This window comes from Puntigrus tetrazona, unplaced genomic scaffold (genome assembly GCF_018831695.1).
Source record: "Puntigrus tetrazona isolate hp1 unplaced genomic scaffold, ASM1883169v1 S000000665, whole genome shotgun sequence".
Taxonomy (NCBI): Eukaryota; Metazoa; Chordata; class Actinopteri; order Cypriniformes; family Cyprinidae; genus Puntigrus; species Puntigrus tetrazona.
The window spans coordinates 72,845-90,577 of NW_025048286.1; the positions used below are offsets into that span (position 1 = coordinate 72,845).

At 38.8% G+C, this 17,733-nt stretch overlaps 1 protein-coding gene across 7 annotated transcripts in view; it reads right to left on the reverse strand.

Moving 5' to 3' along the window:
* The window catches only part of LOC122334880 (disheveled-associated activator of morphogenesis 2-like), a 75,890-nt gene extending 71,611 nt beyond the window's left edge, over window positions 1–4,279 (reverse strand). For all 7 annotated transcript variants that reach the window (XR_006248826.1, XR_006248825.1, XR_006248828.1 and 4 more), the window contains exon 1: window positions 4,142–4,279. The gene's annotated coding sequence lies outside the window, so the exon portion shown is untranslated. The remainder of the gene's footprint in view (window positions 1–4,141) is intronic.
* Window positions 4,280–17,733: the final 13,454 nt, after the last annotated feature.

A 17,733-nucleotide genomic window follows, 5' to 3' on the forward strand; every position in this document is an offset into this window, starting at 1 on the left:
TAAAATTTTGTCATTATTCACTTACACTTATGTCCTTCTAAACACGTTAAAGCTTTGTTCATCTTCAGAACACAATTTAAGATATTCTGAATGAAAACAGGAGGTTTTTGACTGTCTCACTGACTGCCATGTAATGAACACTGTCAAAGCCTAGAAAAGTATAAAATACATTGTCTGAACGCAAACTGTCCACTGGACGCAAACTACATACACTCTTCTGTGTAAGCTGTGCCACAGGGATACACTGTTCTCATTCAAATCAAAGTGCAAAATACTTGTAGAAAACATATCCATGTGTTGTGGCTGATAAAGAACAGCATAAGCAGTTTGAGTTTGATGCAGTGAGACACAGAGGAGATTAACTTACTGAAAAAGTGCTTAAAGTGCTTTACTGAGCTTTAAATTTAATTTAATCAAATAAAAAGAAAATCTAAATTAACCAGGGAAACTGGTTAAGACACTATCTTTGAAATGTATACACTTTCCCTCTTTTCATTTTAGTAGGCTCTGGCTCTAAGATTTCATCTTTAGGGGGGCTTATCTCTCAGAGAGAACATTAGATAGAATTATAAAAATTACCTAAACAGTATTTTACAGTGCTTATAAAAGTTGTATTACAATTACTTATTAAAGTTACAGAAGTTACTGAGTGATTCAAGTTCAAGTCGAGGAAGTCGATAAGAATACTGCAAGAGCGCCAAGTATGTGGTATTGCTTTGTCAAGCTCATCCGTCCACACTAATTCGCAATTGAGTATACTTTGTGCGGTAGTCTGTTGTACGTGAGACACAGAAACACGGAAAGTGAAGTACACCTGGGCCTTGATGTTGTCTCTGGACCAGGGCTTGACATAAACTTTTTATGGGGAGCATTGGCTATTTTCTGACAGATCAGGCCTTAACTTAACATTCTTAGTTGTCAATCGTTCTTTCCATTCACCTCTTTTTATCTAATGTGCCTAGGCTACTCCCCTCTCTGCCTGACTGCAGCACAAGCATTTTAATTTACACACACATACGGGAATATCTGGACCACGGCCGATCAAAGAGGGGGGGTTCACCTTCATTATCTCTGATTGGTTTAGACCACAATATGTGTCTAATGTGTGCAACAGTGTTGAACTACAGAGAGACTTTCATAGTCACAGAGACTTTTTTTTCCCTTCAAACAGCTAATCGCATCTGTGTGACCTCACAATATTTTTAGTCGCACCAAATTAGTCGCACTCTAGAGTCCCTCGAATAAAGTAGTTTTTTTTCTTTGTGTCTAAAAAGTTTTCTAGTCTTTTTACAAAATTCAGATTGAACCACTGATGGCAGATGGACTATTTTTGACAGTCCTTGGCAGTCAATATCTTTAATTGGGTTCTGAAGACAAAATAAGCTTATACGGGTTTGGAACAAAATGGAGGTAAGTAATTAATGACAAAATTTTAATTTTGGGGTGAAGTAATCCTTTAAGACTATTTAACACCAAGCATGTCCAACTATTTATTTATTATCTTTTTAATTAATGTATGTTTCTTTACTCTTATTTGTCAATAACTTCAAGTAATGATGTGCTACATGGATTTATTTATATTCAGCACAATAAACTATAAAGCATAACTTTATATATCGATTGTGATGGTAGATGGATAATCAAACTTCAACACTGAGACTGACAACAGAGTTGGGGATCCAAATGCAGACTTTATTATAGAAGTAGTCAAAACATGCAGGGTCAAACACCAGCAAAACAGTACAATCCAGGAAAGCCAAAAGAGTACAACCAATAAACAAGCAAGGGTCAGAGCAGGCGGCAAACAATCAAGAAACTAGGAATAGTCTATTGGATGTTATGTAGTTATCACATTTAGATATCATGTGGTATATTACCTCACAAAAGAGAATGAATATTATTTCTATTATTATTCTATTAGTTATTTCTATAAGCATTTTATAGTGACTTTTCTGAAAAGCTAACTTGTTTTGTTTTGGTGGCTAATTCTGTGCTTTTAAATTTTAATTGAATTTGAAAATGCCATGTGGGTGTAACCAAATGTCATGTGATGCAACCACTGCAGAGTGTTTTCCATTATAGAAATATGTATGTTCCACATTGTTTTTGTTTTTTTGTTTTTACATTAATGAAATTGTTTATAAACACAAAATACTTTAGGATTTTAACATGGACTACATTTTTATGTAATTTGGGAGAAGTTTATGTCCAATATTTGCACAATGAAAGTAATATATTGCCAAAGGCAGCATGCTAATTCTGACACTGAAATCAAGAACAAATTCCAGATGTAATTTTCTGCTGAAAGATGTTCATGATTTGATCTCAGAACCTGATTCAGCAAACTTCTGCTACTCTAAATTCTCCTTCACAAAGACCCGCCCGCCCTTAATTTGACAAACCATAGCATTTTTATGCCACACATCATGTTCTCAAGACAGTGTTCCAACATATAAAGACAGCAGATTATTATCATATTAAACATTAGGTCTCAGAGTCTTCCAGAGAAGAAATTCAAACAACACTTTTAATTGAAAGTAGCTAAAACTAGTAAATAAATGTCACTAAATGACATCATGATGTGAAATTCACCAGTCTATATAAAGATGAATATCATTAGTAGGCAAGGTGAGAACTTAAATAAGGTTTGTCCAAGAAGTTGCTATATTTGTCCTAAACCTTTGAAAAAAAGTCTCAAAATTGGTGTGAAAGCCGCTAAATCTAGCTACAAAATTGCTAAATTGGCAACACTGTAGAAACTTGCATTATGCAAGTGACAGCTGCTCTACTATGCCCAAAGAGGTACAAAATCACTTTCATTATTTTTTTAATTAAATCACTCCTGGTAGAATGACCTGCCCAACTCAAATCTCTTCCATCTTTATTTGATCTATTACAGTCTATTTACACTCCATTTTAGTTCTATTCTTAAAAAAATAAAAATAATGACATTATGACATAATGACATTGTTATTTACAAAACTCAAAAGAAATGCAAATACTTTAATTACTGAGAACATCTAAAAATTAAGTAAATTAATCAATTTAAATATAAATCATGGCATGGCATTTTTTAAGGCTATGACCAATTCAATTAGATGAAAAGAAAAAAAAAAAACTAAACCAACTAAAAAAAAAATTATATTTTAAAGTTTGCTGGTCAAAATCCTTATACATCAATATGCCAGGTATCAAGGAGATGCGCTCACTTTAAGAAAGCAGCCAACAACACACCTGCCTTCTCACCTTACTTACATCTCAGCCAGAAGCACAACATCCAGATGTTAGTGAATAGCCTAAGCTGGTCGGCACAAATCTCGCTGCCACTAAATCGCTGCAACTGCCAGATGCTTTTATTATCAAGGCCTCGCATATTACAGTTATACGGCAACACAATGCAACACAAGATTCTGCAAATACATAAAAGAAAACGCATATACACACCTCCGCAATATTTTGGCAATAAATTAGCGTAATGATGGAAATGGGAAACAAACAAAAATGATATCATATGAGTACTGTAGTTTATTTGGTAACAGAAAATTAAAATAGCATAACTTTTCCCTATGTGGAAAGAGAGAAACAGTGACTACTCGCCACGAAATAAAATACAAAGACAACTAACGTTACACTAAACAACACCGGCAAAACAACACCTTTGATGAATTTGCATAAAGAATGCAATAGAACTGTTAATAATAATCATTATGTATATTCACATTTGGAAACACAGACGCAGAAGTGAACGAATAGCATTCTTATATGAACGCCATTGTGTCATCTTAAATTTCACATTACATCCAATCGCTGATTTGCAACCGACAAGCGAAAGACAACAGAACGCCGTTGTCTACGACGACATATAAATCTATGCAATATATTAACAGATTGTGTTACACAGATTTATATGTGGCCGTACACAAAAAAGGCAGTAAACTGCACTGAAAAACAAAAGCTGACGTGGATTTTATGTAAGGTTTATTTATGTCTTGAGAGAGTGAATTTTGGACAGGTCCAAATAACCTGCACGCATTAAGCAATGCTATGAAATATGCAATGTCAGCAATGTCCCTGTAATGTTAGCATCGCTGTCATAATCATTAAAAACTTGCACGAATCAAACGTGCTTATTGTTACTTACCGTACATCTTCATCTTTGTGGAAAACGCGTTGTCCAATTTGTAATCCGTTTGCGCTGGCACCATCAATTTAATGATTCCAAAAGTACCAGTAAATGAACTGCTCGGAGCTGTTAACGCCTCATCAGTTCAGTCATACACACGCCTACTCAATGTCTCTCTTAAAGACACAGCTCCATCACTAAAATGCCTACAATCCAAATGGCATACTGTTGCCTTCTAGATAAAGATCTCTTGGTCTGAAAGCATTTGCTGTGTACAAACATTTGACAGACGTCTTTCAGGTGTCAGTTCTACATAGTTTCTAAATCTTAAACATCTTATGTTTGATATCTAATATCACATAGGAAAAAATATTTCTCAGGGATTGCTTTTCCTAAACTCAGGAGACTGGGATGACATTTTAGTATCTTCTATTTTTATGTTTTATTTTAGTATCAACAGCATTTCAGTTGTTTTTCCTAAAATTCTTTACAAGAAATAGACACAAATGACACGTAAAATATATTAGAAAAAAAAAGTAAAAACTGGAAGAAATAGAATCTCTCTTTATTGTCTTGCTGTGATCTCTATCAAGACCCATTCTCTTTTTAATTATTACAATATGAAGTACAATAGGACACAATTGGACAGGTGAATTAAATAGGAGTAAGAAAGTACTTGAACTCATGCTGTTTGTGGGGCAGTTGTGCCTTCACACTGATGTGCTGCCAACATAGCTATGGCCCTGACAGAGGTCACTCTATGTTCAGGATACTCAGAATTGATTCTCTATGTCTATACTAAAACAATTTCAATAGTATTAAAAAATTCTGAATAACAAGGGTTATTAGTTTAAATATTTACATTTATCTTCAATGTACAGCACTTTATACACACATTTTCCCAAACACACTAAAAACCTAAATAAAAATATAAAAATAATAATATAAATATAAATAAACAAATATAAATTAAATATAAATAAAAAATTAGCACTAGTTTTCCAGTGGGTTTGTTGTTGTTGTTTGCTTTGTTTTGTACAAACTTCATTTTGCAATAAAACACACAAAAACAACACAAAAGTATGACAATGCACGTATTGAAATGGTATAGATAAATAACATTAAAGCTAACAAGAGGAAGGAAAAATAAAATAAAATAAAAAAACCTTTCATTAACATATTAAATATTATTCTTAGACAGAAATGAGGTTAAAGAAGTAGTTAAAAATTTTGTAACCAGGCTGTTTTGATCACTTTAGACTTCAATAAAAGATATTATGGAAGTCAATGGTGACCTAAAACAGTTACAAACTTTTTCAAAATATCTTCCTTTTTTAATTTTTGAATGTACTATTCCTTTGACTTTTACTTTTACTTGAGTCTCCTGCTTTTTAAACCTCTGTAAAAAAACTCCTTTACAATGCTATGTGGCAGAAAAGTTTGGCAGGCCTCCCATACTGTTATGATTTTGAGGCATTTGATTTTGAGGCTGCTCTCTAGGCCAGCTGTTCTCTGTTTCTCTCACACAGAGCTTTGTTGGAAGCGTCTGTCAAAATCACCTTTTTCTCCTGCTGATCAGTCCCAGAAAGACGGCGAGATCCAACCAGCCACTTCTGCAAGGGTCACATTGCTAGACCATGCCCAGAATGAGGCAATGCCTCTTGCTGAATGTTCTCATACTCCCCATGGGGCATTGTATTGGCATTGCGGGTACTACAAAGCATACAAAAGCTGATCCGTCTTTTTTGTACCTAGCAGAGCATTCTACATAGACTTTTAATGCTCTGACTGGGCCCTGGGTCAGTATCTGGGGGTGTAGTGCAGTTGTGCTCTAAACGGCATGGAGAGCATCATAGGCACATAACCATGCCTTGGTTTCAGAATAATCTTAGTCTGGTATTTACACTGGCACAAATCAGAATTTGTTGAGATTGTATCAAAGCACTGAATTGTATCAAATAGGAGAATACAATGATAGTGATGTATAATGACAAGATTAACACTTAATTTTTTAATTAAATGCAGATATCAAATCAATGATAGTCCCTAAAAATGCTCCCCAACTAAGCCAACAAAGGCAAGAGCAGCAAAGAACCAAACCCCATTTGTGACAAAATGGAAGAAAAAAAAACTTAGGGCCAGTCCTACTTCTGGCCGGACGCTTGATACTTAATTTCCAGTTCAATTATAAGTGTATGTCAGATTGGGCAAAGGACTTTTGTGTGTGTATACAGTGTGTGTGCGCCTGGTACCGGTGATCTGTCCACGGGGCTCATCTAAATGTTCTGGTCACCGATGATGTGCATCTCTTAGTGCTAATCCACCATCTGGTCTGGACATGAACTGAGAAACAGAATAAGAAATATTAGCATAGATGCCATCCTTTTTTCATTGTGTGTTATCCAGTGTTTCTCATTCCATCTGATCTAATTAACTCAGCCTAACAATTCTTTAACACGGTTGAATAATAAAAGCGTATTAATGTGTTATGTGTAAGCCAGTACTAACTAGTAGTTAGTCAGTAAAATCAGCAATTCTTTAATAAAATCTGAAGAAGTTTTTGTTAATCAAAATATAAAGAAATCTATATAATTTAGTTTACCATTATAACTGCAGTCAGACCTAAGCTAAAAACCCTACTATTTAAAACCCATCTATTTTTGGCATTTTACATCTGTTGTCTTACACCTGTGATCCTCATTTAGCAAGGGTATTTCAGGAGGCCACCATATATTACTGTGACGTGGTAGTGTGACGACCATATAAAAACCCCTGAATAGTGGTGAGGGAGAGTGCTGTCTATAGAGTGGTTCTGTTTGGACCTTAGACAGACTCGGCTTGTATTGTATTTATCATCTGATCGTGGTTTTATCTCGTTATTAGTGCTATTAGATCTTAGCGCAGCATTCGATACTATCAATCACAACATTCTCTTGGATAGACTAGAAAACTATGTTGGCATTAGAGGAAGCGCCTTAGCATGGTTTAAATCATATCTATCTGACCGCTATCAGTTTGTAGCACTAAATGAGGAGGTATCATATCGATCAAAAGTGAAATATGGAGTTCCTCAAGGCTCAGTGCTAGGACCACTTACTTTTCAACCTGTACATGTTACCTCTGGGAGATATTATCAGGAGTCATGGTGTTAGCTTTCACTGCTATGCTGATGATACTCAGCTCTATATTTCAGCGCAGCCTGGTGATACACACCAAATTGAGAATCTAACAGAATGCATAGTCGATATAAAAGCTGGATGATGAGTAACTTCTTAATGCTAAATTCTGAAAAAAACAGAGGTGCTAATAATTGGACCTAAAAACCCCACATATAATAATCTAGAACACAGTCTAACACTTGATGGCTGCTCTGTTAATTCTTCATCATCAGTTAGGAACCTAGGTGTGCTGTTTGACCGCAATCTTTCCTTCGAAAAACATGTTTCTAGCATCTGTAAAACTGCGTTTTTCCATCTTAAAAATATATCTAAATTACGACCTATGCTTTCAAGCTCTAATGCAGAAATATTAATTCATGCGTTTATGACCTCGAGGTTAGATTATTGCAATGCTTTATTGGGTGATTGTTCTGCACGCTTAATAAACAAACTTCAGCTAGTCCAAAACGCAGCAGCCAGAGTCCTTACTAGAACTAGAAAGTATGATCATATTAGCCTGGTTCTGTCAACACTGCACTGGCTCCCTATCAAACATCAAATAGATTTTAAAATCTTATTAATTACCTATAAAGCCCTGAATGGTTTAGCTTCTCAATACTTGAGCGAGCTCTTATCACATTATAGTCCTGCACGTCTGCTACGTTCTCAAAACTCTGGCCATTTGATAATACCTAGAACATCAAAATCAACTGCGGGCGGCAGATCCTTTTCCTATCTAGCACCTAAACTCTGGAACAATCTCCCTAACTCTGTTCGGGAAGCAGACACACTCTGCCAGTTTAAATCTAGATTAAAGACACATCTTTTTAACTTAGCCTACACATAACACACCAACACACCTTTTATTATTCAAATCCGTTAAAGGATTTTTAGGCTGCATTACTTAGATTTGCTGGAACCAGGAACACTACTCCTACAATACGATGTACTTGTGACATTGTAAAAAGAATGGCATCTATGCTAATATTAGTCCTGTCTCTTTCTCAATCTGTTTTCACAGTTTGTATCCAGACTAGATGGTGGATCAGCACACAGAGATTATGTTCATCAGAGACCAGAACACCTAGATGCGCCCCGTGGACCAATCACCAGATTGCACACGCACACGCACACACTAAGTCATTTACACTACCTGACACAGCTGCGTTTAAAATTGAACTGGAAGTTAAGTGCTGGGCGTCCGGTCAGAGGAGAACTGACCCCAACTGAGTCTGGTTTCTCCCAAGGTTTTTTTTTCTCCATTCTGTATGCATGGGGTTTTGTTTCCTTGCCGCTGTCGCCTCTGGCTTGCTTGGTTGGGGACACTTAACTTCTAGTGATTATCGTTGAATTGACTACAGAGACCGTCTCTGCATTTAATAAGAAATTGGTCACTCTCGTCATTATACATCCCTGTCATTATACTGTACAGTGCTTTGATGCAACCTGTGTTGTTGTCCATCCATCGGGACCGTTTCCAAGGGGGCAGGCTGAGAGCCAAGCCCGGTTTGTCCTAATTAATATGCTTCAAGTGTATGGAATCAGGGTGTAGGGTCAAAAATAATCAAAACTTCTGTGTTGCTGTCTCAAAAATATCTTGAATACCAAAAGGACCATTTAGCATTCCTGAAGGCACAGGGTGCTGATAGTGATCAAGGCCTGTAGGCCAACTTGTGTATACATCAGGGGACTTCTAACTGTCAAACATTTTGCAAAGTGGTTGAGGTTGTAATCTGTTGATTGGTCAGTTTGAATGTCTCACATTTGGTTTTTAGTCACATTGAGAAGAGAAGATTGTAACTGTTGCTCTTTGTCTTCTTTGCCGCTGTAGTTAATAATCCAAATTTAATCACAACTAGAGGGATCAGCAGTTACCTTTTAATAAATATAAATAAAATCACGAAAGATTGGAGTCAGATAAAATTGTGTATAAGGTCAGTACTATAATTGGAAACCCAAAAGATTAATAAATATTAGTGATTGTTACGAACCATACACTGGTTTTCTTTTTTTTTCTCTCTGTTCTGTCACTTTTAGTATTTTCTAGGTACCGCCTACTCTCGGAAATCTGTTGGCTGGTGTAGCTGTCAATCATCGTTGGTCACTTGTGACGTCGTGTGATCTCTGCCAATTGCGATCTGCCTGGAGACCTTTAAAAAGTCGAAGCGGCAACTGGAAGGGAGCTGTTTTTGTTGGTGACTTGGCGTGTGACTGGTTTAGTTGCTACTACTGTTGTTGCTTACGAGACTAGAGTGTGGTTTGTTGGAACGACTGGTGTAAACTTCTGTTATTTCTGACATGTATGTTCATGACGAACACATGTCTTTATTTATTTAGCCGCTTTATGCTCCACTTAAACTTGTGATCTAATTGCTGACTTACAGACACGGGAGACGTGGAACAGCCTAGTAAGTCACGTGACATACACATCTTGCACGTAGGATTTAATCCTCTGTATTAGATTCACTAGATAGTGAAGTGCGCTAAATGTGTATTTTTGTGTTTTTTGTAGTTAGAGTAAGTTTAGGCGCATTTGCGCTGAAGATTTCTTTTCTCCTTTTTTTGTTTTCTTATTTAGAGGATTGGGCGGAGACAGTGGGGATCTTTTTGTTATATTTATTTCTTTGATTTGTTTTAGCGCTACTTTCAGTTCCTCTCCCGCTTGTCTTGATTATGTATATAATTTCATGTTGTTTGTTACCTTGTGTCCTTAGATGTTGTAAATAAGCATGGTTTTGGGAGCAATAAATCTTTTATGGTGCTAAATATGATGTCTTGCGCTTCTCTTGCCACTTCTACCTGAAGCTTCTTCTTTTGGTCATCTCAATGTTACTCCTTTTAAATTCCTAGACAAAAATTCCATCTAAGGTCGTAACATTTATTGGGGGCTCGTCCGGGATATTTTTTAAATATTTCCGGTAGAATTAAAATATTTCCAGGATAGTTATTACCGGATTGTTTAACCCTTCGTAAATAAAATGACCAAAGAAATCGCTGTGGTGGTGGCAATAGAATTTGTTGACCGTGCAGTAGGTTAGTGTGACCTTAGGTAAGATTGTCGTAGTAAGTAGCAGTTGTAGCAATTTTGAGCATGTAACAAAAAAAAAAAAAAAAAAAAAAAATGTTCAGTTTAGAAGAATTTGTTAAGAGTCCCTCGTTGAAGCTGCTTAATGTTTGTCGGAAACAGGACTTGATTTTGGTGGCTGATCATTTTAAATTGAAAATTAATAAACAGGATCGTAAAGTCGAAATTAAGCAAAAGATAATTGACCAGTTAGTTGAGCTTAATGTGCTTCTCACGCCAAATATGGAATTGGAGGAGTCGGCTGATCATTTAAGTCCTGGTGTTAAGGCGTTTGCTTCTGATGGAATGGGAGATAAGAACGTGTCTAGTGGCCAAACCGATGGGGTGGGAGACCGTTGCAGATGTTGGTGTTGGACTGCCACCTTTTGAACCGTTCTCTCCGCTCTCTGTGGGTTCGCGAGACGATGCGTGGCTGAAAGTTCGCATGGCACGTCTATATTATGATTCACAAGAGCATGCCCGCCAGGCTGAACTTGACTTACGCTTGCAGATACGCAAACTTGAGATCGAGGCTGAGACGCAAGTGAGGCTGCACCAGCTCGAGATGGACGCTTCAAAGGAGCCTGTGGAGGCTAATCAGCCAGTTCCAGTTTCTCCTTCAAATGTTTCTTCGTTGTCGAGTTTACCCAGTCCCAATTTTGACGTGAGTAAGCACATTGCTCTTGTTCCACAATTTAGAGAAACAGAGGTTGATTCGTATTTTAGTGCATTTGAACGGATCGCGAATTCGTTGCATTGGCCACCTGAATTCTGGTCTCTGTTATTGCAGTGTAAACTTGTGGGAAAGGCTTTAGAAGTGTATTCCACGTTGTCACTTGAAGAAAGTTTGAAGTATGATTCAGTTAAGTTGGCGATACTTCGTGCATATGAATTAGTTCCTGAGGCATATAGACAGAAGTTCAGGATGCACAGGAAAACTTCTAATCAAACTTTTGTGGAATTTGCTAGAGAGAAGGGCACGTTTTTGATAAGTGGTGTGTAGCTAACAACGTGGCAGATTTTAATTCGTTGCGTGAGCTGGTTCTCTTGGAAGAATTCAAGAATTGCTTACCGGAGAAAGTGGTTGTTTACCTAAATGAACAAAGGTGAATTCTTTGTCACAGGCCGCTGTATTAGCTGACGAATATATTTTAACCCACAAAAATGTCTTTGTTCACTCTCGTGTGGAAAACGCACCTTCTGTTCCATTTTATCTAACACTCAATTCGTGCGCTCGAAAAGTGTACCAAGAGTTAGTGAGAACGTGAATGTTTTTATTGTCACAAGAAAGGGCGCGTTGTTATGGATTGTCCCCGACTTAAGCGAAAACAGCAAAATCAAACTAAACCAGTAGGCTTTGTAAAGACTTGTTACCAGACTGTGGCTGTACCTCCAAAGATGATGTGGATGAAGCGTTCCGTCCTTTTTATTCTTAAGGGGTTAATTTCTTTGACTGGTCGTGATAAAGATCAAAAGAAATTACAATGCTCCGCGACACAGGTTCTATGCAAAGTTTTTATTGTTGAAAGTGCAATGAAATTTTTTCTGATGAGACTTCTTGTCACTCCAGTGTGTTAGTGCAGGGAATTGAGATGGGATGTGTAAAAAGGCCCTTGCATAATCTGCATTTGAAAAGTGACTTGTGTTCTGGACTTGTCCGTGTTGCAGTTTGTGCTTCACTGCCTATGAAAGGGGTAGATTTAATTCTAGGCAATGATTTAGCTGGAGGAAAAGTTATGCCATTATTGGAAGTTCTGGACAAACCGACAGAATGTGCATCTGATGAGGTTGGTGAAGCTTATCCTCATGTTTTTCCTGCGTGCGCTGTTACTCGCGCACAGTCGCGTAAAGAGATTGCTTTGAATGACTCTTTCTTTTCTTCTGTCGTAGATGGAGAGGAAAATTTGGAATGTGAGAAAAAGAAATCAGAAAGGGTGAAAAATTCTTATGACATGAATTCGTTGATTTTAAAAATCACACGAGGAATTAATCACTGCGCAGAGAAAAGCGAAACCTTGATCACACTTTTTTAATTCTGTAATTCCATACGATGTGGTTGAGATGAAATCAAGTGCTTATATTTTGGAAAAGGATTTGTTGATGCGGAAGTGGTGTTCATCACCTGACCAAGCCGAATGGGATGTTTTTTATCAGATTGTTGTTCCTCTCCCATATCGCCCACATGTGTTATGCTTGGCACATGATCATCCACTGTCGGGTCATTTGGGCATAAGGAAAACTTATAACCTGATTTTAAAAGCACTTTTTCTGGCCTGGGCTGAAAACCGATGTAGCGCGCTATTGTCGATCTTGTGACGTATGTCAAATTGCGGGAAAGCCAAATCAGGTTGTTCCACCAGCACCGTTAAAACCAATACCTGTTCTTGGCGAACCATTCGAACATGTCCTCATTGATTGTGTAGGACCGTTGAAAAAGTCAAAAGTGGTAATCAATTTCTGTTAACAGTGATGTGTCTAGCCACTCGATTTCCAGAAGCAATTCCTTTGAGAAAAATCACTGCACCTGTTGTTGTCAAGGTACTAGTTAAGTTTTTTTTGACATTTGGTCTGCCTAAAGTGGTGCAAAGTGATCAAGGCACCAATTTTATGTCTAAGCTTTTAATAAAGTCATGCAGACTTTGGAATTACACATCGATACTTCCACTGCGTTTCATCCAGAAAGCCAAGGTGCCCTGGGCGTTTTCATCAAGCGTTAAAGTCGATGTTGCGAAAATATTGTTTGCAGACTGGTAATGAGTGGGATGATGGCATTCCTATGCTTATGTTCGCTATCAGGAAAGCGTTCAAGAGTCGCTTGGTTTTAGTCCAGCGGAACTAGTTTTCGGACATCAGATGCGTGGTCCATTGAAAGTTTTAAAAGACCAGATTCTGGAAGAAGGCGGTTTGAAAACGAATGTGCTGGAGTGCGTAACAAAGTTTCGGAAGCGTTTGAGTACAGCTTGCTCGTTCGCAGAGAGAGTCTCTTGCCCAGACGCAAAAATGTATGAAACGAAAGTTTGACAAAAAAAGCTGTTAAGCGATCCTTCAAAACCTGGTGATTTAGTTCTTGTTTTCTTGCCTATTTCTGGTTCTTCACTGTCAACTCGATTTTTCGGTTCTTATATGAAGAAAGAGAAATTGAGTAAAAGCGAATTATGTCATCTGTACTCCTGACCGAAAGCGAAAAACTCGTGGTTTGCCATGTAAACATGTTGAAGCTTTATCATTCGAGATCACAAACTGATGTGAATGACAGTACTCCAGACCCTGCCGTTGTTTTGTTGCGTTCGTGACAGAAAAGCCTATTACCGATGCTGAAGAAAGCGAAGTAATGTTTCAGAATATTTCTCAGTCGACTGTGAGGTTATGTAATTCTGAAATATTGAAAGATCTTGGTTCACACTTAGCGAATTTGTCTATTGATCAGAAAGCGTGATCTTGTGAGGCTCATTTCTGAATTTAAATGTCTGTTCAAAAGATGTACCTCTGCGTTAACTAATGTCATTCAGCATGATATTGATGTTAAAGATGCTAGACCAATCCGACAGCATGCATACAGAGTGAATTTGGTTAAGCGTTCAGTTATGCGACAAGAAGTTGATTATTTGCTGAACAACGGTCTTGCGGAAGCCTAGCTCTAGTCCATGGAGTTCTCCGTGTATTTTGGTACCAAAACCAGATGGTTATTTTAGGTTTTGCACAGATTTTAGGAAGGTGAATTCACTTACGGTTCCTGATAACTACCCACTTCCTAGGATGGAGGATTGTGTAGATAATGTGGTATATACAACGTTTGTGAGTAAATTGGATTTGCTTAAGGCTATTGGCAAGTGCCGCTCACGCCTAGGGCTTCTGAAATTGCTGCTTTTATTACTCCAGATTCGTTTGCACAATATACGACTATGGCGTTCGGACTCGAAGCAGCGCCTGCTACCTTTCAAAGGTTAGTAAATACAGTTTTAGCTGGTATTCCCTAATTGTAGTGCTTATCTGGATGATGTGGTTGTTTATTCCAGGGATTGGGATGAACACATGATGTCATTACGTGCTGTATTTGAGCGTTTTGCAAGTGCTTCCTGTAAGAACTTCTCTTCTTCAGTGTATATCGTCCCCTGTGTCCGTTCATCAGCAGTACAGAACAAATTCAGGCGCCTGGAAGCAACAGTCGGAACAAACCACACGAGTGAAATCAAATCTGGTTTATTCAGAATGCAGCTTAATACAGAGAAGTAAACCATCAGCTTATATAGCCCTTATAGGGCGTTGACCTCTATTGCATAGCTGGACATGCCTCAACTGCCCACTACAGGAGAGGACAAAAGACAACTCCATATATGGGTTGAAGGTTCACAAAACTAGCAGACTAGAGACAAAGCAAGTCTATATAAGGAATGAAAAGACTACGGAGTTAGTAGAGTAACCTGAAACTATACCTGCAGGGCGAAAAAGGGACCTTGCTCACACACACACAGTAATAGAGAATTAATTCTCTCAGTCCCCTCTTTTAGGCTGAAGAGCCTAATTTCTGTGCCATCGGAATTATAACGAGGACCTGTCATATTGTCAATTGTGGCATACACACGATCCATTAAACATCTCATAATGCATGGTCAAAAACACATACAGCAAAACCGATTATTAAAATTGGTACAAGCATAGTAAAAGAAAGGAGTCATCCAGCCAAACAGGTGATGTAAAATACCCCACCCCCAGTCCTGTATCTTTTGTTCATCATCATACAAGTCTTCTGCAACCTTTTTCATTTCCTTCACAGCATGGCCCACAGCACCAGCAGGTTCGTCCTCAGTTGGGACGTCATTGCATTGCAACACTGGTCACCAACCAGAGCACATACTCCGCCTTCTTTTGCTAGCAACATGTCCAGGGCTAGTCGATTCTGTGTGGTCATCAGGCGCCAGAGCACCCAGCTCCCTCCGGCGCATCCGTCTAATCCAATTGTGGTGTCATTAATGAAATTTAGCCAGACGGTGAGTGCAGAACTTGATCTGATGCCACAGATCACTGACACCATACTTGGGCACCAAAGAGGTCCAGAACCGGTGCCATTTAGTTGAGAGTTGATGTTCCTCAGGGAGCGTCATCAGCTACAGATCTCTTCAACCTGTGGTACTGTTTCTTATGCTGTGAGGTATGCTGGAATATCTGAACAGGGTAAGATAACTCTGAAACATTGGCCTTATCCCAAGATGTTCCTTCAGGAAGGAACCTGGGTTGATGTCATTGAGCATCCCACCCATCACAGTTAACGGCAGGCTTCCAGCTATTAAGCGATCTACATACAGTTGTTATATTGTTTTGAGGCATGACAGGCATGGACACTGATACAGTTGATGACATGATTTGCTGACATACATAACATGACTCATTGGTGTGATGTCTAGCTGTCCAATTTGCATATTGCCAGAACAAATTATCAGTAGGTAAAACACAGTTCACATTGTAATGATACAAAATCATGAATACTAACAGAAGCTGCATTCTGATCAAATAATAATTAAATAATATAATCAAAGGATATGTGCAGTCAGTTTCTGTGTCAGCAACAGCGCTGCGTGTTCAGCTCCTCTGTTGTGCAATAGCAAACTGGATCTCGTAAGAAGTCGTCAGGTCGTCAGTCCAGTAATGCGCACCGTCCAGCCCCTCCGTCCCTGTGACAGTAGTGATCAATGATCCTACAAGAGTGGCCCTTGTTCAGGTGTTGGCGACTAATAACAATCTGGTCAGAAAACTATTTGACATTCATACTGCTGATTTGATGCATTTTCAGCCTGGTTGCATGGATCCACTGTGGAAAAGAATCAGTTAGTGCAATGGTTCGAGTTACAGCAACAATTTTGGTAGGAGCACTATATTTTGTTTTTGTCCAATGGTCTCTCATTTTTATGAATTGTTTCAGTAATACTGTGTCACTTACTTGAAAAGGTGAGTCATGTCAGTGGCATAGGTGCTGAACTCCTGAATGCATTTGCTCCAATTCTTGTGGAGGGAGCTTGAATCCCAGTAACTGCACATATTCACTCATATGGACATCACATCCCCATCTCCCAAAACACACCCTCCCTTTCTCAGAGCGCGGGAAAGGCGTCCATCACCATCTCATATGGTGATAGACCTTGAGACCCTTATGGGGTGACATTCTCTCATTTCTGCCAGGACAGCGGGTAGCAGTGAGGTCCAGTCTTGGTGACCGACCGTTTGCATTGCTTTTCGTAATTTATGCTGATAGTGCGATTTGCCCTTTCGACTATACCAGATGATTGAGGATGATATGGAATGTGGTGTCTCCACGTGATCTGCAATTCTTTCATTAGGTTCATTAACCACTTTAGACACAGAGGCAGGAGCCATTGTATCAGAGTTTATGGCGGTGGTATACCATATCTAGGAATTATTTCTTTGGGTAGATGTCTCATTACCACAGTGGGGCGTCTTCCTTTGGGCATGCGACGCCTCCACCCATCTAGAAAATTTGTCCACAAACACCAGCCAGAGTATTTGCCTTAGGCCCCTCTTAGAGTAGATGTGTGAAATCTACTTTGCCATTATTTGCAGTGGGCCTCTGGGGAGCTGTTGATCGACGCCAAAGGTTTAGAACAATTATTCATAGCACAAACCATGCACCTGTCTAAAGTGGAATTAACATATGTCTTGGCTAAATGTTGGATGCACAAAAAAATTGGTCATTCATCAATACCCCTCTTTGACATTGGTGTGAGACAACATGAAACTCTCTTACCAAGCACGGGGCACGGGAGGCTGGCACACACACATGGCCAGAAGAGTCAGCCAAAATACCGTCGTCATTCTTTGGCGCTCCCTCAGAGAATCCAAACGCCACATCCCGCTTCTGTAGCGGCCGCCTGTATAAGCACAAATATCTATGTCAGGTAACATGTACTAGTCGTAACTGATGCTCGAAACAGCGAGACAAACAACCATGATGGCATCAATCCAGATGCTGCAGCAGTTTTGGCTGCATGGTCAGCTAAAGTGTTACCTCTAGCCTCAAAGGGTATCAAGGACAGAATGGCCCTTAGTTTTGATGATGGACAGCAGACTAGGAAGACGACAGGCCCCTTGTATTGAGAATCTTGACTATGGTACACAGGACAGGAGGCCAACATCGTCCTTGTGCAAGGCCCATGGCTGCTGTAGACACAAGAAACATTATGAGAACTATAAGGCGCGGGCCAGCAACCAAGGGCACTGAGGGGAAGGGAAGTAGTTTCAACCACAGCTGTGACCCTGCAAGGATAGAGACAAACACAGTTGGACATTAAGTCTCTACCAAGCAAATTAAGTCAGCCATGAACACAAAACGATGCTTAAAATTTAATTTGGATCATCAAAGACAACAAAGGAGGAGT